A 22,436-nucleotide genomic window follows, 5' to 3' on the forward strand; every position below is an offset into this window, starting at 1 on the left:
GTCGCCTCGCAGCGGCCACAGGAGGGCGGCAGCAGGACGGCGGCGCAGCCCGGGGGACCCGGAGGCCGGGGCAGCTCTTTGCCAGGACACCAGGATGAGACACAGCGCCCGCTGCGTCTAGGGGCAAGCTGGCCGGGGCGAGGTGGCCGGGACACGAACAGCTCAGCCAGCCAGAGTTTGTATGAGCCGGCTGGGCCCCTACTGAGAGGCTGGGCGCCTTAAAAGTCCCTTCGGTATGAACTGGCCTGAGAGAGACCAAATTTATTCACTGCGGGCAGGCGACCCCGGCCTGGGGGAGCACCGAGGGGGGTGAGGCGCTGCCTGGATCTCGCTCCTGAGTCATTCTACAAGTTTCTTTGCCTAAGCTGGGCAAATGTTATGAATCCTATTATTGTGAGCCTCCCCTCTATAGGAGGTGGAGAAGGAGGCTTAGAGAGGTGATGCTGTGTCCTACGACCTCTTGCCTCCTTCCTGCAAATCCAGGGCTGTCCCCTCTGGGCCTTGTTGCTAACCTACATTTCTTGTGCATTTTTCTGCACTTAGGGTGGCTTCAGCTCAGACTGCCAGTTTGGATGACCTGACTGGGCCTCTATCTTAGAGGCTGCGTCCCTTAAATATCCCTAAAGTATGAAACTGCTGGAGAAGGGCACACCTAGTTTGTCTAGGAGCCTGCCACTCTTCCACTTAGCAGCCCTCAGAACAGTCTCTGCCTCCTCCCCGCCAGCTCCAGGGCAACAAAATGGAGTAGTAAGGCCAGCCTTGGTCAAGGAGAGATTACAGTCTGTGGGACCAATAGATGGCAAATGGCCCATCACAGCATCCTGGGTGAGGTGCTCTGACATGTCAACATTAAACATTTAAACACATTAAAAAACTCTTCCTGGGAAACCCAGAGAACCACCATCAGATTTGGACTTGGGGATTTTTCTCTTTGTGATTTCGAGACTTGAAGGTCAGCTATGAACTAGAAGAGAGAAGGAAAAGATGTGCCCTAAACTGTGAGTAGTGGTTTTCCTAATGGGGTTGGGGTGGAGGGAATTTCTGTTTGGCTCAGTAATACTTTGATGTAGGTCTCAATCTTACAAAAATAGAGTTGTTTATGAGGAGTGTAAAAAAGAAAAACACTTAAGGCCCTGCACAACCCCGTCCAAGCATACTACTCCATGATCATCACACATCTCTCTCCAGCTGCAAGCCCAAGGGCTGGAGAGACCTAGAAAGTTTGCTAGTTTAACAAACCAGCCCTAAATATCAACTCCAGGTTTTGTGGAGACAGAAGGACTGTGAACACTGTGCCCATAGTGACCTCCATAGGCTGTTCTTACCTGATTCCTGGAGACTTCAGTCAGTAACTCGGGCAATCCATGAGCAAATCCACCGTAGATGCTCTTCCCTCTTCCTCCTTCCTTTTCCGGGCCAACTAATTTAGCCATCAGCAGCATTGAACTCCATGCTTGAGTTACGCAAGTTACTGGTCCAAATTATTCTGCAGCTGTGCTTTTGCTGTTGTACATTACCCCAGTTTTCTGCATTAATATATTAAAAGTCATTATTAAAGCTATATTTTGGACCATATAGCATTTCTATGGGTTGGAGATACCCAGCACCTTGACACCTCCAACTTTGTAGACCTCTAAAGACAATCCTAGTTTTTTAATTCTCCATTTAATTGTGAAACTTAGTGATGATCAAAAGACATCAATAAATAAAGTTGAGTAAAACATATGGGACAAGCTCACAAAATCTGAGTTTCAATTTATGTAGTCTGAAGTGGAGAAGTTTTTTTTTGTTTGTTTGTTTGTTTTATAGATTTTTATTTATTTATTTATTTGACAGACAGAGATCACAAGTAGGCAGAGAGGCAGGCAGAGAGAGAGAAAGGAGGAAGCAGGCTCTCTGCGGAGCAGAGAGCCCGATGCGGGGCTCCATCCCAGGACCCTGGGATCATGACCTGAGCCGAAGGCAGAGGCTTTAAACCCACTGAGCCACCCAGCCACCCCTGAAGTGGAGAAGTTTTTTAAAACTTTTTTTTTTTTTACATTTTATTGGGGTGCCTAGGTGGCTTCGTGGGGTAAGCCTCTGCCTCAGCTCAGGTCATGATCTCAGGGTCCTGGGATCAAGTCCCACGTGGGGCTCTCTGCTCAGCAGGGCAGCCTGCTTCTCCCCATCCCTCCTGCCTATCTGCCTACTTGTGACTTCTGTCAAATAAATAAATAAAATTTTCTTTTAAAAGATTTTATTTATTTATTTGACAGTGAGAGACACAGTGAGAGAGGGAACACAAGCAGAGGGAGTAGGAGAGGGAGAAGCAGGCTTCCTGCCAAGCAGGGAGCCTGATGTGGGGCTTGATCCCAGGACTCTGGGATCATGACCTCAGCCGAAGGTAGATGCTTAACGACTGAGCCACCCAGGCATCCCTAAAACTTTTTTAAGGGAAAATTTCAAGTATACATAAGAGTAGATTGAGAGTCAAATACTCTGCTGACTAAGCCAGCCAGGCACTACTATTTTAAGTTTTTGAAGAACTGCCATACTGGTTTCCATAGGGACTGTACCATTTTACATTCCCATTAATAATTTCTTTCTTGTTTTGTTTTGAATTGGTTGATTTTACTTTCAAGAGTTGGGTTTTTTTTTCTCTCACTTTTTTCCAACTTTTTATTTTGACATAATTTCAGACCTACAGAAAATTGCAAATAATCCCCATCTGCCTCTCATCCAGATTCCCCAAATAATAACATTTTACCACACTGGCTTTATCCTTTTTTCTTCTCTCACCTTTTCTATTTTCCTCATGCTGTTGGACAGTGAATTGCAGGCGTGATGCCCCTTTATTCCTATTTCACAGTTTTCCTAGAAATAAGGACATTCACTTACATAACCACTATACAATGATCGAAATCTAGATATTAATATCAATGCAAAACCATTATCTAATCAACATAACTTAGATTTCACCAAATGCTCCAACAATAGAGGAAGAGAAAAATCCCAGATTACGCCTTGTATTGCTATCTACTTGCTCTCTTTTAATCTTTTAATCAGTTCCTCTCTGGGTCTTTCATGACCAGTGATGTCTCAAAGATTACTAGCCAGTTACTTTGTCCTTCAACTTGAGTTGTCTTATGTTCCTAATGGTTAGATTCAGGCTAAACATTTTTGGCATGATTAGCCCTGAATTATATATAGATGCAGGCTAAACATTTTTGGCATGATGCTGACGTCTAGTTACTGATGATGTTAACATTGAGCATTTGATTAAGGTGGCGTCTGTCAGGTTTCTACACGGCTAACTCACTATTTTTCCTTGTATAATTCGCAAATATCCTGTGCTATCTACTTGCTCTCTTTTAATCACAGGTGCATTAAGACTATATAAATTTTATGTCACTCCTCCGACTCTCACCTATTCATTCCTTAGCGCATCTATTGTTTTTTGTTTTTTCCCATGATTCAGGGATCACAGTGATAGTTGCCAAATGGTAATTTTCCAGCATGGTCATTCCATATATAATTATTAATTGGCTCTCTACTACAAGGAGAACATTTATTTGTTTCAGTCTCCATGGGTTCACAGACTTTTTTAATTATCCCCGGGGCTGCGATACTTTGCTATCATGATTTCTTTTACTGTTTAAATTGTCAAGATTGGGGCAGTGGGAGCCCCTTCAAGCTGACTCCTACGTTTTTATGTCCTCATCATCTTGGAATGCTTTCTTACTTTCTGGCACCATAAAATGTTCCAGGTTTAAGAACAAGCCATTTCTACAAGGACTCCTGGTGGAAAATGAAGGAACCAAGCTCTGGGTGCCAGGTGGGATCATTGTTACAGTTGCAATTTCTTCTCTTCCTCTTCCATCTTCATCTTTACCTTCTTTTTTACACACCCATAGAACTATGATAACATCACAAACTTTCTTCCCCAAATCCCTCAGTGTCAGCTGAGGAATACTCAGGAATACCGGCCAATACTGCTGGCCAGTATTCAGATTTACCCAGTTGTCCCGTAAATATCTTCCTATTGTGAGTTTGCTCAGTCAGGACCCAGAGAAGGTGAACACATTGCAAATAAGTATAGCCACATGTACAAATGTGGGGATGGTAGCAAAGTTAGTGCAACAAGGAAATTTTAATTGTAATAACATAACATAATTAATGCCGGTGTGCCCATCCCCTAGCCTCAATAGTTACCAATATCTAGCCAAACTTATTTCACTGCCCTGTGCTTTAATTCTTTCAAAGAAAATCTCACGTGTTCTATCAAGTCATCTGTGAGTACTTCTCCAAAAGAGAAGGACTTCTTTTTCTCTCTGGCAATATAACCACAATATAATGATCACAGATCAAAAACCGTCACCAATACCCCTCCCACCAAACATCCAGTCCGTATTCAGGTTTTCGTGCTCCACATTGCATTTATTTATGCTTCTTAAAGCTATCAGAAAAATCAATTTTATGAGGTAAGATTTATAATCAATACAGTGCACCGTGTTAAGTGTACAATTCCCGTTTTGACAGGTATATATACTTGTGTTATTACCTGCACACTCCAGATATGAAACACATCCATTGCCCTGAAAATTTCTCTTGTGCCCCTTCTCAGTCAACTCCCCCTGCTAAACACAACCTCTAGCTCCAGGTGACGAGTGTTTCTGTTACCACAGATCACTTCCTGTATGTTCATCCATGTTGTTGCGTGTGTCAACATTTCTTTCTTTCTTTCTTTCTTTCTTTTTTTAGAGAGAGAGAGCGAGATAGAGCGAGAGCACGCACAAATAGGGGAAAAGGCAGAGGGAGAGAGAGAAGCAGTATCCCTGCTGAACAGGGAGCCCGACATGGGGCTCGATCCCAGGACCCTGGGATAATGACCCGTGCCGAAGGCAGACACTTAACCGACTGAGCCACCCAGTTGCCCCCCGCGTGTGTCAACATTTCACTGCTATGTGGAACTCTGTAGTATGACTATAACCTAAATTGTGTATCTTTTCAGCTGTTGATCGACATTAGAATTGTTTCCAAGTTTTTGCTATGATGCCTAAAGCAGTTTTGAAAGTTCATGTACAATCTTTGTGTGGACAGATTTTCAATTCTCTCACATAAAAATCTAGGAATGGAATTGCTGGCTGCGTGAAAGTGTATGTTTGACTTTATGAGGAACAGCCAAACTGTTTTCCAAAGTGGTTGTACCATTTTACATTATTGGATTGTTTTATTATTGGTGAGTTATGAAGTTGAATGGGTGGACATTATATAGAAAAAAAAAAGAATCTTAATTCTTATCTCACACCACACATATACATTATCTTGAAATGGATCATAGACCCAATTTAAAAGCTAAAACTATAAAACTGTAGCTGCATCTCACAAAGGTTGATGTATTGTATTTTAATTTTAATTTAGTGAAAATAAGTTTTAATTTCCCTCACGAGTTTTCCATTGAGTTAGTCATTGAGAAGTGTGTTATTTAATTTACGAAGATTTGGGAGTTTTACAGTGAATATATTTTACATGATTTCAGTAATTTGAAATATTATGAGGCTTGTTTTATGACCCAGCATAGGATCTATCATATGCTTTTGAAAAAAAAAAAAAACATGTACTCTACAGTTTCGGGCAGCGTCTTATATTACTTAAGTCAAGTTAGTGGGTCATATTGTTTGTCTTCTATATCCCTACTGATTTACATTATAGTTGTTTTATTGATTCCTGACACAGAAGTATTCATGTGGGGTTTTTTTTAAGGTTTTTTTTTTTTTTTTTTTTTTTTTGAGTAATCTCTGCTACACCCAACATGGGGCTTGAACTCAGGACCTTGAGATGGAGAGTCACAGGCTCCTCTGACTGACTGAGCCAGCCAGGCGCCCCCAAGAGAGAAGCATTCAAATCTCCAACTGTAATTGTGGATTTGTCTTTTCCTCCTTTCAGCTCTCTCTCTCTCTCTCTCTTTTTTTTTTAAAGATTTTATTTATTTATTTGACAGAGATCACAAGGAGGCAGAGAGACAGGCAGAGAGAGAGGAGGAAGCAGGCTCCCTGCTGAGCAGAGAGCCCGATGCGGGGCTCGATCCCAGGACCCTGGGATCATGACCTGAGCCGAAGGCTCAGCTTTAACCCGCTGAGCCACCCAGGCGCCCCAATTCTCTCTCTCTTTTTAAAAAGATTTTATTTATTTACTTGACAGAGATCACAAGTACGCAGAGAGGCAGGCGGGGGCGGGGGAAGCAAGCTCCCCACCGAGCAGGGAGCCCGATGCGGGGCTCAATCCCAGGACCCTGAGATCATGACCTAATCTGAAGGCTGAGGCTTTAACCCACTGAGCCATTCAGGAGCTCCTTCCTCCTTTCAGTTCTATTAATTTTTGCTTCTTAGTATTTTGAGACTCTGTTATTATGTACATATACATTTTGGACTGTAAGATCTCCTGATGAATTTAACTCTTTATCATGATGATAAGATATTTTTTTTAATCCTTGGTAATACTCTTTATTCCAAAATCTCTTTGGTCTGATATTAATATAGCCATTTCAGCTTTTTTACAATTACTGTTTGCAGGGTATCTTTCCCCATGCATTAAATGTGTATTTATATTTTAAGTGATTTTTCCCTCTCTGGTGTGCTGAAGCCACCCCAATGGTGTTTTAGTGCTCTGCTCTAGATCTGGTTCAGTTTTTCTAACTTTATCCTCTCCCCTCCTGGGAAGCAGATTGTGGACTCTGAGGTATGATCTTGAATACTATCATTGTAAGTGGAATCATGTAGTGATGTAAGTGGAATAATGAGTATCTTCTTTTTTAAAGATTTTATTTATTTATTTGACAGAGAGAGACAGAGATCTCAAGTAGGCAGAGAGGCAGGTAGAGAGAGGGGGAAGCAGGCTCCCCACTGAGCAGAGAGCCAGATGTGGGGCTTGATCCCAGGACACTTGAATCATGACCTGAGCTGAGGCAGAGGCTTTAACCCACTGAGCCACCCAGGTGTCCCATGAAGTATCTTCTTATGACTGGCTTATTTCATTTAGCATAGTGCCCTAAAGATTCATCCATATTGTATATACGTTGGAATTTCCTCCCTTTTTAAAGCTGCATAGTATTCCATTGTGTGTAGATACCATATATGTATTTGCTTATCCATTTATCTGTTGATAGGTACTTGAGTTGTTTCCACTTCTTGGCTACTGTGAATAATGTTGCTATGCGTATAGGTGTGCAAATATCACTTCAAGACTCTTCTTTCAATTCTTTTGAGTATATACCCAGAAGTGGAATTTCTGTGTCATCTGCAGTTCTATAGCAGTGATACCATTTTACGTTCCCATCGGCAGTGTGCAAAGGTTTCAGTTTCTCCATGTCCTTGACAGTGTGTTTTGTTTTATTTATATAGTAGCCCTCATAATGGGTGTGAAAGGGCATCTCATTGTGCTTTGATTTGCCTTTCTCTAATGTTTAGTATCTTATGTGCTTATGAGCTATTTGTATATCTTCTTTGGAGAAATGTCTGTTCAAGTTCTTCACTCATTTTTGAACTGGGTTTTTTAACCTTTTGCTGTTGCATTTTAGTAATTCTTTCTGTATTCTGGATATTAATCCCTTGTCAGATATATGATTTGCAAATATTTTCTCCCATTCTGTGGGTTTCCCTTTTACTCTGTTGACAGTATCTTTTGACGCACAAAAATTTTTTAAAAAGATTTTATTTATTCATTTGACAGAGATCACAAGTAGGCAGAGAGGCAGGCAGAGAGAGAGGGGGAAGGAGGCCCCTTACTGAGCAGAGAGCCCGATGTGGGGCTCAATCCCAGGATCCTGAGATCATGACCCGAGCTGAAGGCAGAAGTTCAACCCACTGAGCCACCTAGGCACCCCTGATGCACAAATTTTAAAATTTTTATGAAGTCCAATTTGTCTGCCTTTTTTGTTGTTGCTTGTGCCTTTGGTGTCATATCCAAGAAATCATTACGAAATCTGATGTCAGGAGGCTTTTATGCTATATTTTCCCTTAGGAGTTTTATTGTTTTAGGTCTTGGATCCATTAGATCCATTTTGAGTTAAATTTTACATATGGTGTTAGATAAGGGTCACACTTTATTCTTTTTTTTTTTTTAAAGATTTTATTTATTTATTTGACAGAGAGAGATATCACAAGTAGGCAGTGAGGCAGGCATAAAGAGGGGGAAGCAGGCTCCCCGCTGAGCAGAAAGCCCGACTCGAGGCTCAATCCCAGGACCTTCAGATCATGACCTGGGCCGAAGGCAGAGGCTTAAACCACTGAAACACCCAGGTGCCCCCACTTTATTCTTTTATATGGGAATGTCCAGTTTTCCCAGGACCATTTGTTGAAAGATTTTTTTTCCCTACTTTTTTGCCTCTTGTCACCCTTGTCAAAAATCATTTGAATATATATGCAGAAGGTTTATTTCTGGGTTGTATATTCTATTCCATTTGTCTATATGTCTCTTTATGCTGGTATCACTCTGTTTTGATTATTTTAATTTTGCTGTAAGTTTTAAAGTCAGGAGGTGTGAGTCCTCCAGTTTTTCAAGATTGTTTTGGCTGTACAAGACCCCTTGAGAGTCCATATTGATTTTAGAAATGTTTTTCTTGTCGTGGTTCTTTTCTATTTCTGCCAAAAATACCATCGGGATTTTGATAGGAACTGAATTTACGTTGAACCTGTAGATTGCTTTGGGTGGCATTGCTATTTTAACACTGTTAAGTTTTCCAATCTATGAACATTGGATGTCTTTCCACTTATGTAGGATTTCTTTAATTTCTTTCAGCAGTGTTTTGTATTTTTCATCGTAAGTAGTCTTTCTCTTCCTTGATTAAGTTAATTTCCAAGTATTTTATTCTCTCTCTCTCTCTTTAGGCAGTGGGGAAGAGGCAGAGAGAGAGGGAGAGAGAGAATCTTAAGCAGGCTCTATGTCCAGTGTGGAGCCCAATGCAGGACTCAATCTCACAACCCTTAGATCATGACCTAACTGAAATCAAGAATCAGACGTTTAACCAACTGAGCCACCCAGGCGCCCCTTTTAGTCTCTTTGATGCTAATTATTCTTAATTTCTTTTTCAGATTGTTTGTGGTTAGTAAAAGAAATAGGAATGAACTAATGTGTTGACTTTGTATCTTTCTACCTTTTGAATTCATGTATTAGTTGTAACCATGTGAGAGAGCGCGCGCACGTGTGTGTGTGTGTGTGTGTGTGTGTGTGTGTGATCTTTAGGGTTTTTTACATATAAGATCACATCATTGCAAGCAGATTATTATTTAGCCAAGGATTCATGGGGACCATCCATGCATATTTCTGGATACTTGCTCTGCCTCGCTCCCTCGTCCCAGTACTCTGCCTTGTAAACCATAGGTACTTTATCCTTCCCAAACTCTTTATCTCTGTCTCCTTGACTCTTGAGACCACAGGCCTGTCTTTTAGTTCCCCTTTCTTTTTTTTTTTTTTTTAAGATTTTTTTTTTTTTTTTTAATTTGACAGAGAGAGATGACAAGCAGGCGGAGAGGCAGGCAGAGAGAGAGGAGGAAGCAGGCTCCCTGCTGAGCAGAGAGCCCGATGCGGGGCTCGATCCCAGGACCCTGGGATCATGACCCAAGCCGAAGGCAGCGGCTTAACCCACTGAGCCACCCAGGCGCCCCTAGTTCCCCTTTCTTACCCAACAGTTTAGAAATTCCTTCAGGGAGAAAGCTTGAAAAATCACAGGGCTCATCTTTGCTTCTCTTCTTGAAGGGATCACAGTTCTGTGCTATCTCTTGTGAATATCTTAAAAACAATTCTACACATAGTTTGTCCAGTTTTCCAGTTGTTTACAGTGGGAAAGTAACTTTGAACCTTTTTATTCCTTCATGGTCAGTGTGGAAAAGTAGCTATCTCCTCTTAAGTCTTTCTTTTTTTTTTAAATGGGAAAAAAACCCCAAATGTGTTTGTAAAGGATTAACATCATTGTTTATGAAGAGCAGAGTTAATTCTTCTTAGAGGATGTGTGAGAGTTAGTGGAGTTGCTGAAACTAGACAGAGACATTTTTTTTGAACAAAATTTTCTTCTCCAAAGGAGTTCGAGGACAGCTTTCTGGTTGACGATGAAACACACATCCCCAGGGATGGCAGAGAGCATTCTGAAGTCCTGGCACTTTTGGTGCATCCTGGCAGGTTCTAGATGGGGCACAGGGTCCTAAGGGGGCAGGGAAGGAGGAATCCTCGACCACAGTTGTTGGTCTTGGAATTTCACAGTTTTCCTGTGACATCCTTGTTTCTGAACTGCCTGTTTCTGCCTAGAAAATTCAGAGCCACATGAAGGCTGCAGGGATATCCAACCGAAGGATCTGCCTGTGCTGAGACTCTCTCCTTATGCCTGAGCACTAAGCTGACATTTTCTCCTCCAAGATCTGCAACTGCCTTTCTTGTTCTCCTGACTTTCAGCTTCTTTACTACCCCAAAATAGATTTCCCTCACTTAAACCAAGGTTGATTTCCACTTTCTCCCCCCTCCGCTCCCCACCTCCCAGGGACCATATGGCAATATCTGGATACTTCTCTCATTGTCACAACTTGCAGAGGTGCCACTAACATCGTGAGAAGAGGCCAGGGACGCTACTAGACATCTTGCAATGCATGGATCAGCCCCCACACAAAAAAAGAATTACCCAACTTAAAATGTCAGTAATACCCAAGTTGAAACCCTGATTTAGAGACTTGATCGGATTCCACATCATTTTTTTTTTTTACAAGCCTATTTCATATTTAGTGTTGGGAAACCCAATTGCATTATGGCACATCTAGTTGCCTCCTAGTGACACTAAGATTGATCAGCAGATTTAAGTGTTGTCAGCCTGATCCATCAATAGCAAAGCTCCAGATCAGCTTTTCCCCTCAGGTTTTTGCAGCCTTTGTGATCTTCATCTAAATTAATTACTTTATTTGAGGCTTAAAAATTGTGTGATCATGGGGCTCCTGAGTGGCTCAGTGGGTTGAAGCCTCTGCCTTCAACTCAGGTCATGATCCCGGGGTCCTGGGATCGAGCCCCACATCAGACTCTCTGCTGGGCGGGGAGCCTGCTTCCTCCCCTCTCTGCTTGCCTCTCTGCTTACTTGTGATCTCTGTCTGCCAAATAAATAAATAAAATCTTTTTTAAAAATTGTGTGATCCTACTTTTGTCAACATCTCTGCATTAGCTAGAAAAATTTTTAATAAAGTTTTCATTTTAATTCCAGTGTAGTTCACATTCAACAATTCTATACAATTCCATTCCCAGAGCTCACTGTAACAAGTGCCTTCCTTATTCCCAATCCCTTTATTTCTCCTTATTTCACCTATCCCCCTACCCGCCTCCCCTCTGGTAACCATCAGTTTGTTCTCCATAGTTAAAAGTCTGTTTCTTAGTTTTTCCTCTATCTCTTTCTCCTTTGTTCATTTGTTTTGTTTTTTAAATTCCACGTATGAGTGAAATCAAATGGAATTTGTCTTTCTCTGCCTGACCTGTTTCGCTTAGTGCTTTACTCTGTAGTTCCATCCATGTCATTGCAAATGGCAGTACTTCAATTTTTTTATGGCTGAGTAATATTCCTGTGTGTGTGTGTGTGTGTGTGTGTGTACATACCAATGTGCCACATCTTCTTTTTTTAAATTTTATTTATTTATTTGACAGAGAGAGACACAGTGAGAGAAGGAACACAAGCAGGGAGAGTGTGAGAGGGAGAAGCAGGCTCCCCGCCGAGCAGGGAGCCTGATGTGAGGCTCGATACCAGGACTCTGGAATCATGACCTGAGCCCAAGGCAGACACTTAATGACTGAGCCACCCTGGTGCTCCTGTACCACATCTTCTTTATCCACTCATTTGTTAATGGACACTCGGACTGCTCCCATAATTTGGATATTGTAAATAATGTTGCTATAAATGTAGGGGTGCATGTGTGCCTTCGAATTAATGTTTTTCTGTTTTTTAAAGATGTATTTATTGGGGTGCCAAGGTCGCTCAGCCGATTAAGCATCCGCTTTCAGCTCAGGTCATGATCCCAGGATCCTGGGATGGAGTCCTGCATTGGGCTCCCTGCTCAGTGGGGAGCCTGCTTCCTCCTCCTTCTGCCCGCCCCCTGCTCGTGCTCTTGCTTTTTCTTTCTCACTCTCTCTCAAATAAATAAATAAATAAATAATCTTTAACAGAATAAAGATTTATTTATTTTTTTTATTTTAGAGGGAGAGAGTGAGAAATTGCAGTGGTGAGGGGCAGAGGGAGAAGAAGAGAGAAACTCCAAGCCCACTCTGCACTGCTTGTGGAGCTCCATGTGAGACTCACTCTCAAGATTCTGAGATCACAACCTGAGCTGAAAGCAAGAATCGGTCGTCCAACCAACTGTGCTACCTAGGGTCCTGTGTTTTTGTATTTTGGGGGTAGATACCCAGTAGAGCAATTACTGGATTGTAGAGCCGTTCCATTTTTAACTTTTTGAGGAAACTCCATACTGTTTTTCAGAGTGGCCGCACTAGCTTGTATTTCCACCAAAAGTGTAAGAGGGTTCTTTTTTCTCCACATCCTCGCCGACACTTGTTTTCTGTGTTTTTTATTTTATTCCTTCTGACAGGTGTGAGGGGGTATATCTTTGTCATTGACTAGAAATTTTTGAAGAACTTTCATTCATTATCAGTTTGGTTACCCAGAGGTAGAGTTCATAGAGGATGAGTAAAATGCTTGACTACTTCTCTTAATGCACCAGCTTTCAGAAAAAAAAAAAAAAAAAAAAGACTTAATATGCTAACAGTCTTCAAAAGTGATTAATGAGCTATTTGTTTTGGGGTTGTTGTTGGGTTATATTTTTTGTTTGTTTGTTTTTTGGGTTTGGGTTTGTTGTTGTTGTTGTTGTTGTTTGGGTATCATAATGAACTCCTGTACATATTTGATGTGTTCCAACTCAAGCTGAGGTCATCTGGGCATGTCTTATTCCTGGCAACCGAGGCTGGCTGGAACTTCCGCTGGGTCTGATGGCTGGGTCTGATGGCCTGCCCCCTCCCCCCCATAACTTCTTCCTGTGGTGGTTTCTTCTTTCTTTCTCCCTGTGGTTTCTTCAAGCACGGTGTTTGAGTTCTAAAATCAAATGTAGGTATTATACTTTTTAATACCTTTTTTTTTAAAAGATTTTATTTATTTATTTGACAGAGAGAGATCACAAGCAGGCAGAGAGACAGAGAGAGAGGAGGAAGCAGGCTCCCTGCTGAGCAGAGAGCTCGATGTGGGGCTCAATCCCAGGACCCTGGGATCATGACCTGAGCCGAAGGCAGAGGCTTTAACCCATTGAGCCACCCAGGCGCCCCTTTAATACCTTTTTTTAGGTATAATTGACATGCAATAAACTTCCCCTATGTTACGTTTCCAATTTGATACACTTCAACATATGCATAACTGAGGAAACCCTCACTGTGATAAAGATAATAATAATAGTAATAATAATAATAATAAAAAGATAATAAACATATCCAATCCTTGGACTTTTTGATGCTTAAACTTTCCCATCTTCATCCCCTTGTAACAATTTGATAGCTTCTTTGCTTTTTGGTAATCTAGGTGTTCATGGCTCATCATGTACGTTTCCTGTCCCAGACTGGAATCAGTCATTTCTTCAAAGAGTTCTACAACCTTTTAGTGGGGGAAATATTTGGAAACTATTGTCAGCGCCCCTTAGTAGTTAAATACTTCTTATAGTCCTCTTTAGTCAACAGATCTAGGAAATACTTTTTTTTTTTTTTGAAAAAGAAAAATGCACTGTGTTTTTACCAATATTTATTTATTTATTTATTAAAGATTGTGGTTTTGAGTAATCTCTACTCCCAACATGGGGCTCAAACCCACAATCCTGAGATCAAGAGTTGCACGCTCTACCAACTGAACCAGCCAGGTGCCTCGACTAATATTTCTTTTTCTCTTTTTTTTTTTTCAAAGATTTTATTTATTCGTTTGACAGAGAGAGATCACAAGCAGGCAGAGAGGCAGGCAGAGAGAGAGGAGGAAGCAGGCTCCCCGCCGAGCAGAGAGCCCGATGTGGGGCTCAATCCCACAACCTTGAGATCATGTCCTGAGCCAAAGGCAGAGGCTTTAACCCACTGAGCCACCCAGGTGCCCCCTCAACTAATATTTCTAATTCAAATTTAATAGTACAATGTTTTTACTTGATCTCTTTGATTTTAGATGCATTTTCCCTTCCTCTGGAAAATCTTTGTCCTAATGCATAACATACACTTTTTTGCTCTATTTACATATATGTATAGTTTTATTTTTTTCATTTATTTATTTTTTAAAGATTTTATTTATTTATTTGACAGACAGAGATCACAAGTAGGCAGAGAGGCAGGCAGAAAGAGAGAGGGGGAAGCAGGCTCCCCACTGAACAGAGAGCTCAACACGGGGCTTAATCCCAGGACCCCGAATCATGATCCGAGCTGAAGGCAGAGGCTTTAGCCCACTGAGCCACCCAGGCACCTCCATATATGTATAGTTTTAAAATAACAATATCAGGGGCACCTGGTGGCTCAGTGGGTTAAAGCCTCTGCCTTCGGCTCAGATCCATGATCCCAGGGTCCTGGGATCAAGCCCCACATCCGGCTCCCTGCTTAGCAGGGAGCCTGCTTCCCTTCCTCTCTCTCTGCCTGCCTCTCTGCCTACTTGTGATCTCTGCCTATCAAATACATGAATAAAATCTATTAAAAAACCACAATATCAATATTACTATTGACACTGATTACTGAGTATCATTTGAGATTTCTTTGCTAATCTTTGTGTTCTTAGAATAAAACCTATAGGAAATATATAAGCAAATTATGTGTTTTAAATTCACCTGAAATTGTTATTTTTCCTTGTAGTTGAACCACTAAGTTCATATATAGTGTCACAGCCCAGGTTTCATAGAAAACATAGACTGAATCAAAAGCTTTCTTATTTACTGGGGAGTGCAATCCCAGGGAATCAAGCATGACAGAACCGGCGGGAATAGGGCAGGGAAAAGGCAGGGAAAGATGGAGGGCAAGTACAAGGGGCTGGCTACTGTTTGGTAGCAAGTGTGTTGCTCCATCCCAGAGAGCCCACTTGAATGACTGCATCTCAAGATCGCTCATTATGGGGCCGGAAATGGGCTCTTATTTGCTGGATCCCATTTCTTATTTGTCAGGGTTTTGCTCCCTCGGGACATTAATTCCCCTGCACTTCTGAGTTTTGCTTGTATGGCGATTGTGCTGGCCTGTGGTGTCTTGTGCTTTAGTCGCAATAGGCAAGCTGTTGGGTAGAAGGCAGGAAGCTTGTGGTACGTGCATGCGGTGAGGTGTTGATGGGTTGTGTCTGGGTAAGCTGGTCACCAGGGTGGTGGCCAGACAGAATCTATGTAGAGTTGGTTACCATAGAAGTGGCTGAAGTAAAACAAGTGGCCAAGAGCCCCAGAGACAGCTGAGTGCAAAGATCGGAGGTAAAATCTAAGAGGTGTTAGAGACAGTCACCCTCCTTGTACTGTTCAGTGATGCTCCTTCCCCTCACATGTCCAGTCCCATACTACAATATGGGTTCTCTCCCATCATGGGGACAAAATGCCTTCACTCCTCCCAAGAGGAACTGTGGAAGTCCAATCACTTACAGAAGTCCCTTTAGTGTAGTAACCAGCCACAATCTCTGTGAAGACATAAGGCAAGTGAGTTAAGGAAATAAACTACAGTTCTTTGATGCCACAGCTGTCCCCAAGGCTGTAAATGATAATCATAGCATCTCTTTCCTCCATTACTTATTCTAGATTCCCTCATTATTGTCTTAATACTTCAGTTGGCCTGATTGTTTTCCAGTGTACTAAGCCAGGCTTTCATTTCTGAAGGGTCTGAGCCTTTAGTTGCCTTTCCCTTGTCAAATTGTAGTTGTTACAATTGCTTATCTTCTGTATGGGAGTACCCAGAGATGTTCCAGTGAATCCCCTGGACTCCAGGCATATTCTTCATGACTCCATTGTGCATATCAGGAACACTGGCCCCTCATTGTAATCAGGGGCATTAGCTGGCCAATATGGTAGCTCCACCATCTCCAGGTTCACAGGCATAAGGACCCCAAGGTGTCCAGATGGTAATCGGAGTACCCAGTTCAGTGAAACCCACACTCTGTCCCCTGAGAAACATGCTCCTCCTCTCTGAATCAGACAGAGTCTGATTGTAGGGACAATTTAAATGCATCTGGGTTATTTAAATCATCTGTAAATAGGTCTCCTGCTTTCCTCCCTTTTCCATTCTGCCAGCTGAGGTGTTATTTGAACTTGTTCACAGTTCACAAATCATGTAATTTTTTATGGGCATGGGGGTTTTAAATGAGCAATAAATATCTCTGTTTTAAAGGTCACCTGTTATCAGCACTCTTTTCTCCCATCGCCCAAAATTGATGTGGTCCCTCTTTTGTCTTTTGATTTAAGATGCTCTAATTAAAGACCATCCCTTTATATGCTACAGACAGTCACTTAATTTTCACATTTAGTTCTCATGACTTTAATCCCATAAGTGCCCCCACCCCACACTATCCGTGAGGCCCTGCTCTAAGGATCTGGCCTGTGCCAAATATTTACAGATCTTGTACTCCATGCCAACCGCAATTCTCAGCACTACAGACTTAGTGGTGGCTCAAGTCAACCTGGTCTCTGTCACCCTCATGGAATGCAGAGCTGGGAAAAAAAAAATAAACAGGTAAACAAGATAAGAGCATCTAGTGATAAGTGCTTCAGAGGAAACACAATATATTTAGGTCTTCACTGAGGATACAGCACACATGTGCTGAGATTGGAACGTCAAAAGGGGCCAGCCATGTGAGGACTCAAGGAGAGTGTTCCAGGCAGCAGGCACTGCAAATGAAAAATCCCTGAGGTATACATGAGAATAATGAGGTGGAAGTTTGAAAGTAATAAGTTCCCAGTAATGAGGTCAGAGAACCAGTAGGAGCCAAGATCACAAAGGGCCTTGTAGGCCACATTAAGGAGCTTGATTCCATTCCAAGGACAATGGGAAGCCAATAGAAGGTTTTGAGTCAGGGAACAATAGGATCTGATTTACATTTGTAAAAAGATTCCTGGGGCACCAGGGCGGCCCAGTTGGTTGAACTTGTACAGTCCAGCTTTTTATCTCAGCTCAGGTCTTGATCTCATTGTTGTGAATTGAAGCCCTGCTTTGGGCTCCATGCTGGGCATGGGGCCTCCTAAGAAAAGGAAAGGAAGGAAAGGAGAGAAGGGAAGGGAAGAGAAAAAGAAGAGAAGAGAAGAGAAGGAAAAGATTCTCTGGCAACTGTGATGAGACTGAATTAGAGAGGGGTAAGAGTAAAATCAAGGAGACCAGTAGGTTAATAGGTACCTACAGTGATCAGGTGAGAGATGAGATGGGAGCTCATAGGGCCTATGTTACTGATACAGTCCACTACCAACTATATACTTCTGGGTCTCTTATCACTTCCTGCCTGATACTGCAGTTAACTTCCCGCTAGACTAGGAGATTCCTACCTAATACCAGGTCATCCTGAGAATTAAGCAACTGTAAGACAGTAACAAATGTGTGTTGAATCAATCTAAAGTGGTAATTTCTGCAAAGGACTTTAGCACTGACAAAGCACTTCTTTTTCTTTTTAAGATTTGTTTATTTTACAGAGTGAGAGAGAGAGAGAGTGTACACATGCATATGCAAGCGGTAGAAAGGCAGAGAGAAGTAAACTCTCCACACTGAGAGCACGGCTAGACACAGGGCGCTCTATCTCATGACCCTGAGACCATGACCTGAGCCAAAAACATTTTGCAGATGTAAAAAGAGTCTGATGCTTAACCGACTGAGCCACTCAGGTGCTCTGACAAAGCCTTTTCTTAATCCATTATTTCATCCCATTCTTTTCTCAAATCTGCAAGGTAGCTATGATTAGGCCATGGACTTTACATGCCCTCTTTAATACTTGCCATGACCTTGTAAGATAGGGACTATTAGTTTGCTTAGAGCTGAGAGATGAGCAAACTGCCAAAGTCACACAGTCAATTGATGGTGGCATCAGTTTGTACTCAGGCCTCCCTGGAGAGCATGAGATGGATGTATTTGTGACTTATGTAAGGCAAAACTTTGCCTCCAAGCCTAATTAGTTTCATCAGTCCAAATAACCCCAGCAGAAGCCTGAAGATCTATAATATACTAGAGGGTGCAGGTATTACCTTTCTCATTAATTTGATGGGGCAGGAGACCAAACAAACAAAAAACTGTTGCTGGCATCTCAATAGTCTGCTTTACTCAGCAATCAAGATACTGTGTCCCCAACTGGTAGAAAATATCTTATGTTCCAGCCACTTAGAAATTGAGGGCTTGTTCTAGGATTTCCATGACTTGGCAGGACAGAATTTGTCCTTCATCAGGAACAAAATGGTAATGTATTAACAAAGGCCTATTACTGTGATTAGAGAAACACATATATTCTTTAGATTCTCTAAAGTAACTCTCAGTTACAAATCCTAGTATGTGGCATAAAACCAGGACTCAAGAACCTATCTCACACACACACACACACACACACACGCACACACATGCACACAATCCTTCCAGAAAATGATGAAATCCATTTAATTGACCATTAAACTGTGTGTAGTATGTTGTCCAGAGTCTGGCTCAACATAAGCACTCAATAAATATTTGCTGAATGAATTCCTAAAATCTAGAGACTAGTATAATTAGTAAATCTATTAAAAAGATCTTTAGAATGTTCTAGAACGTCACTATCCAATACAGTAGTCATTATCCACATGTGACAACTCAATACTTGAAAAGTGACTAGTCCAAATAAAGATGTGGGATAATTGATGTAAATCTGATGTAAAATACACATCAGATTTTAAAGACTTAAAACGTTTTAAAAAGAATATTTTGGATATATTGTGTTAAATAAAATACACTACTAAATGTAAGTTCACCTGTGTTAACTGTGACTGCTAGATTATTTAGAATTATACATGTGACTTACATTATATTTTGATTGGACAGCACTGCTACAAAAGGCAGAATAAATTTCAGGCGGAAAAATTGTTCTTAAAGGAGAGGGCAAGCCATTAATTAATTAATTACACTTTCTATAGGTTTCACCTTGACTATATCAAGAGATCAAAGGTTTTTTCCAAGGCCACTTTCTTTCATGGCAAACAGAGCACATCAGGATTCTATCTAGGTCAGAGGAGGCTGACTGACAGCTCATAGGGAAGAATGTGGCTGCTGGGGCGCCTGGGTGGCTCAGTGGGTTAAGCCTCTGCCTTCGGCTCAGGTCATGATCCCGGCGTCCTGGGATCAAGTCGCACATCAAGCCCCACATTAAGCCCCACATCAAGCCCCATATCAAGCCCCGCATCAAGCCCCGCAAAGCATCGGACTTTCTGCTCAGCAGGGAGTCTGCTTCCTCCTCTCTCTCTCTGCCTGCCTCTCTGCCTACATGTGATCTCTGTCAAATGAATAAAAAAAATCTTAAAAAAAAAAAGAATGTGGCTGTAATTATGGTTGACAGAGTAATTTTCTTAAAAACTGAGTAAGTTATCATTTTAAAATGGGGAAATTTCATACGCAGCTCCAAATTTGTAGGCACTCTTTTTTCTTTAATTTAAATTTTAGGTAGTTAACATACGGTGCAATATTGGCTTCTGGAGTAGAGTTCAGTGATTCATCACTTACATACAACACCTAGAGCTCATCTCAAGTGCTCTCTTTAATAATCACCCATCTAGCCCATCCCCCAACCACCTCTATCAACCCTGTTTGTTCTTTGTCCTTAAGAGTTTCTCTCGATATTTTAAAAAAGATTTTATTTATTTATTTGACAGAGAGAGACACAGCAAGAGAGGGAACACAAGTAGGGGAAGTGGGAGAGGGAGAAGCAAGCTCCCTACAGAGCAGGGAGTCCAGTGCAGAGCAGGGTGGGGGGCGGCGGGGAGAGGAATCCCAGGATGCTGGGATCATGACCTGAGCTGAAGGCAGACACTTAGGAGCTACCCAGGTGCCCCTGTCATTAAGAGTCTCTTATGGCTTGTTTCCCTCTCTCTTTTCTTTTCCCCCTTACCATATGTTCCTCTGTTTTCTTTCTTAAATTACACATATGACTAAGATCATATGGTATTTGTCTTTTCTCTGACTTGTTTCACTTAGCATAATACATTCTAGCTCAATCCACATCATTTCAAATTTCAAGATTTCATTTTTTTGGTGGCTGAATGATATTCCACAGTGTATGTGTATACATATATGTACACACATGTACACACATGTGTACATATATGTATACACATGCATACACAACATCTTCTTTATCTATTCATCAGTTGATGGATTTGTAGCTATTCTTTTAAAAATGGGAACTTCTTGGGGCACCTGGGTGGTGTAGTCTGTTAAGTGTCCAACTCTTGGTTTCAGCTCAGGTCACGATCTCAGGGTTGTGAGAAGAAGCTCAACTCAGTGCAGAGTCGGCTTGGAGTTTCTCTCTCCCTCTCTTTCTGACCCTCTCCACTGTCTCTCTCAAATAAGTAAATACATCTTTTCAAAAATTAAAAAAAAATTAAGTAGTTCTAGTTGACTGGTTGGCTCCATCAGTAGAGCATGTGACTCTTGATCTCAGGGGTCATGAGCTCAAGCCCCAAGGTGGGTGAAAGGCTCACTTAAAAAAATAAAATAAAATAAAGGTATTACCTATAAAAAGAAATGGGAAGTTCTAGCAATATTGGTCTTATATGGAAGCCATCAGCTACAGCTAAAAAGCAGAAACCACCTTTGGACAGAGAATGGACTCTCCAATTTGCCATACCGTATTCTCTACAATGAGACAAATTCTTACCAGTAGAGTTTTAAGGAAGAAAAGCAAAATATTTCTTGTAACCATGTCTTAATTCAAATAAAACAGAAAAGTAGACCAAGAGGTTGTATATTTCTTTATGTGAAGAACGTTCTATGGTGTGTAATACAGCTACAGAGTTTGTCTGTTGAAGGAATAGATCTTAAATCAGAATTATGCAATAATTCCAGACTGTATGATTTTGCAATCTCTCATCTAGTTTGTCTTGTTCCAACATTATTGAAGATATTGAATAGTACCAGGTCTCCTTCGAGGTTTGAGTTGATGTAAAGTCACATCTGTTTGCTTCCACAGATTTATCTTAAAGATCTAAGAAAAGTTCCAAGGTATTGTTATGCTTTTTGTGCAGACCTGGTTAAGACCTACATGATACAGCCTGCAAGTAGTGCCCTTCCATCCTTTAATATAGTCTTCACAGAACTTCAGCTTTCAAAGCACCTGTCCTGTCTTGCCTGATCAATCCTGTGAAAATGAGTGGAATTCCACAGGTGGGGGAGGCAGAGTGATTTCCAAGGTACACAGGTAGTCTGGTAAAAGCATACAGCAGACCCAGACCCCTTTGTCTTCTGGAGGTTTTCTGAGGGTGATGGCAGGAGAACAAAAGTGGAATTGAGAAAGAGAGTTCTAAACAGAGGGGGCAGTTTGAAGGGACAAAGTGCGAAGGAAGTCAGCGAAGGGTGGAAATGAGACAGTGGAAAGGGTAAGAGCCTCCCTCCAAGGAGAATAAGCTGAGGTGGTGTGTCAGTGGCTTTTGGGGGAATCTCATTCCACCAATGGCAAAATGGAGCCCGGGAGGGGAGTGGTTTGCCCAAGGACATCCAGCACTTTGCCAGGTGGGCACTAGACCCTGAGCCCAAGAATCCCGATCCCAATCCAGGAACTTCCTTCGGTCTATCACCGGGTCATCGGGCCAATGGGCCTGAGGCAGGTAGGAGCAGAGTTGCCACCCGAGTGGATGGAAATTCTGCCCAAGGCTGGCAGCGCCATTAACCATCAAAGACTCAAGTAGCCAAGTCCAAACAATCCTAGCAAACGACTTTGTAGCCCCGATTTTCACATTGTGAGGCCTTTCACAACTTCTAGCTCAGGGCAGCATCAGAAATAGCATCCGCTATTCAGGGACTTTCGGAATCTTCTGAGAGATGCTCAGGCGCTTTCGGAAACGTCACGGAAGGAATTAAACATCAAACGGCCGATATTTTGGAAGGGCCACAGTGTCCTAAGATATATTCTGAAATATTGGAGACTATGGAAAAACGGTTAGGAAGCAGGCTAAATCTGCGAATTGGCATTCGAAAATTTCCGGAGCTTCTCGAGGAGCACACGAGAGCTCTCGCCTCTTCAGGATCTATTCAGAAGTCTTGGTGCAGACCCATTTGTGGCCTAAACCGTGAGGGCGACTGATGCCAACAGTCCCTCGGCAATTTCCGGAAGTGTTCGGGATTGGCCCGAGAGTGGCGCCCTCTGACGGCGGGAACTGTCACCACCAGCAGCGCCCGGCTGCACCAGTATGCGCAGACGCAGTTGCACGCTGGCGGCCGTTCAGACCGGACGTGGTTGCTGCTGAGGTCACTTCCGGCGGGTG

At 42.1% G+C, this 22,436-nt stretch overlaps 1 long non-coding RNA gene across 1 annotated transcript; it reads left to right on the forward strand.

The window, feature by feature from the left end:
• The first annotated feature begins 6 nt into the window (after positions 1–6).
• On the forward strand, positions 7–5,920 carry LOC131831950 (uncharacterized). The gene is made up of 3 exons (XR_009353873.1): positions 7–998; positions 3,747–3,814; positions 4,743–5,920. It is a non-coding gene; the product is annotated as an uncharacterized LOC131831950 (long non-coding RNA).
• Positions 5,921–22,436: the final 16,516 nt, after the last annotated feature.

This window comes from Mustela lutreola, chromosome 5, assembly GCF_030435805.1.
Source record: "Mustela lutreola isolate mMusLut2 chromosome 5, mMusLut2.pri, whole genome shotgun sequence".
Lineage (NCBI taxonomy): Eukaryota > Metazoa > Chordata > Mammalia > Carnivora > Mustelidae > Mustela > Mustela lutreola.